The sequence below is a fragment of the Rhipicephalus sanguineus genome, chromosome 9 (assembly GCF_013339695.2).
Source record: "Rhipicephalus sanguineus isolate Rsan-2018 chromosome 9, BIME_Rsan_1.4, whole genome shotgun sequence".
NCBI classification, from domain to species: domain Eukaryota; kingdom Metazoa; phylum Arthropoda; class Arachnida; order Ixodida; family Ixodidae; genus Rhipicephalus; species Rhipicephalus sanguineus.
The window spans coordinates 125546245-125549638 of record NC_051184.2 but is presented as its reverse complement, the minus strand read 5'-3'; positions in this window follow the sequence as shown (position 1 = coordinate 125549638).

The window sequence follows — 3394 nt, the reverse complement described above, 5'->3', positions numbered from 1 at the left end:
TCCGGTTCGTTCGTAACAACGTCTACGTCATACGTAGACAGTACACTCGTTTGGGTTTCGGTTTCTGTGTTGCGCTTTTTTGCTTATTAAAAATTATTCTCCAATTTGCCGAGTATTTCTGCTATCGGGCCCGTAACAGGAGCGTCTCAGGAACATAAAAGCACCATTACTTTGACATGGCCAAAAAATCGCCGGAGTTAGCCTTAAACGTAGTGGGCGACATCGGCTCCCAATGGACCACAAACAATCCCCAGTATATTCGATGGATGTTCAGTGCCGGATGTTCGTGAGTCCAGTGGACATCCGGACACATCCCAATGACGTACGGCGGATATCTAACGGACCGTCCCGCGCAAACAAAAAGGCGTTAAACTGGACGTCCTGGACACGTCTTTCACAGATATTCAGACGTCCGCCGGACTCAATAATTTGGACATGAACGTCCACAGGACACTTGTCGGATTTTAAATGCGGACATCCGTGATAAATTCGGAATTTTCGAAGCCTTAATTGACCCATATATGCGCAGTGTCCTACATATAGGACGCTTCTTTGATGCACTCTAACATCGCTATTTCTTTAGCAGATGACTAGCGCCGCCTACCGCACGTCAAGCAGGCCTCATTGAGGCCTGCTTGATGTGCGGTAGGTGGCGCTACTCATCAGCTAAAGAAATAGCGATGTACTGGGGAGTGCATCAAAGAAGCGTCCTATATGTAGGACACTGGGCACATACGGGTTAATAAAACACTTACATGCATCATTCAGTTCCACAATAACAAGCCTAATATCTAAATTAACAGTTATGACTATTCAAGTTAATATACAGTGCCTTTATCATGCATATTTTCGCTAATTTGGTGCACGTGGAAGCAGTTCTCATTCATTTATGATGACTGCACACCAGTGTAACTTACATTAAATATGTTGAATGGGCTCTTGCTGAGGATGTTGTGTCTTGAGGTAATATGTTGTCACCCATGGAAACTTTACCAGTAAGAAGGTTTTAGTTGCTTTGAGGGCACATATATGTGAACGCAATAGCACAGTAAAGAATGTGAAGCATGGTGCATAGGTTGTTAGGAGTACAGCTTCTGAAGTATTGAAAATGGAGAAGTATGAGTTGGTTTTTGTTGGTGTATCGCTTGTCATACTTCAGCTTTTTCCATGCTTTAGAGGTTGTACTCTATTCAAGAATCAGAGCACCAATTATATGAACCATTCTTCACTTGCTTTACTGTGCTGTTGCGTTCACTAATACGTACCCCAAGGCAAATATAGGACAGTCTCACTGGTAACAGTTGGATGAGTCACAACATATTAGCACAGGGCACAACATCCACAGCAGCAGCCCATTCAACAACACCCATAGCATCCCCAGCAAGTTCAACGTCTTTAATGATGATTTCATTGGTACACAATCAGAAGTAATGCATATAAGCCTTTTAATAAGACTTGTGCAGCTTTTCATGATGATCTGACTGAGGCATAGACTTGCACATAAAGCAGATCAACAGCATTTTTATTAAAAAGCATACTTCAAACACATCACTTGTATGCATAAAAACCCCTGGCACAGCAGACCCTAGCATATGAACACATTAACTAAAAGCCGGTAAGGACCCACAAGAATTGAAAATAACAAGATAAAGTGTACATGTTAATTTCAGCATCAGTAGAGTAGTACAGAAGCGAAATAATAAATGCACCTTGAAGTCACTTAACACAACATAAAGTCTAGTGTTCCTTTACTAAGTAATCTGCCCTTAACTTGTTTTACTTGTCCACCTAAAGCAGTGATGTTAACATGTTTTTCTGAAGGAAAATGAAATTACTGGAATAAATTGACTACGCTTACACCTGAACTACAATACTGCAACCTAAAGGAACAGAATAGAAGGAACAAATATCGGGCACAAGGAATACACACACATTTTGTATAGACATGAAATGGCATGTTTCCAACAATAAACAGTAATCCAAATGATGCAAAAAACAGATGGGCTCTTTCATTGGATGTCATGGATATATAGACTGATAGCAATGACACATTATCTGTAGGCATATCCAGAGTAAGGACTGCACAGAAAAGTTAATCTATATAAAGTAGAAGTACGGCATGCAACATACAGCCATGTATACACAATGTAGAAAACTGATTGGGATACTTCGCTAAGGCACACCTTTCCTGCAGCAGGAAAATGCTCTCGGTTCAACAAATATACTGCGTGTCCTAGCTATCTTTAGCGAAGGGTTGAAAATTACAATATTAAAGGCAGGCGAGGCAAATCAATTGCGAATTGCTGACAGCCGCCTTGCGCACCACAGACAATTTTCTGTTCCGTAATTGATTAACTTGTTAATTAGGATTAATGAATTAAATTGCTAAATATTGACTTTAGGCAAGAAATGCGACTTGCAAAGTTCGAGAGCGTCTTCAGAAACCCCCGTTGCAATATTTGCGATAAAGAAAGTCTCATATATACGATTTTTTCCAAGCTGCAAAAAGAACCACGTGATGCTGCTGTCAGCTGTGGCTTAACCACGTGGTTCTTTTTGCAGCTTCGGAAAAATTGTATACGTGAGACTTTCTTTATCGCAAATTATGCAATGGGGGTTTCTGAAGACGCTCTCGAACTTTGCCAGTTGCATTTCTTGCCTAAAGCCAATATTAGCAACTTAATTAAATAATCCTAATTGATAAATTAATCAATTACGTAACAGAAAATTGTCTGTAGTGCGCAAGGTGGCTGTCAGCAATTTGCAACTGATTTCACTCACCTGCCTCTAATGTTGTATTTTTTAACCCTTAGCTAAAGATAGCTGGGACACCCGGTATATGTGACTAAAACAGAAACACACAAAGAAAGACGTGGCGAAGGTATCTCGCACTAAATTATACGCATAACACTGTGGTCTCACAAAAGTATGGCTATGCAATAACAGCAACGTATATTATGTAGAAGATAATGGAATCCTTCGTCGCGTGAAATTATGTATATTAACAGGCTCTTGCAGGTTATTTTACAAGAGGCCTGAATACTGGTATCACAAAAGTGCGGCTTTGCAGTGACGTCAAGATAGTGCTACGGGATGCAATGCAGATGAGAAATGAAAGTTAAAAAAACCGCTTGCACTCTACACTGTGTATGAACCATGCACTGGCATCTTCAATGCTAACAGTGGGTCAACAAATAGGTACACATATAGGACAAATAAAGTTAGGCAAAAAATATCTCGTATTTCTAGTTGTGGTTTCCTCGCACATATTTTGTACACAGGCACAATAAAAAGAAGCAATGCACGGCTTGCAGTGACCTCACCGTAATTGCCATGTCACTTATGCATGCACAGAGCCCAGAACAATCCGGCGGCATTGTGATCACATCGAAGT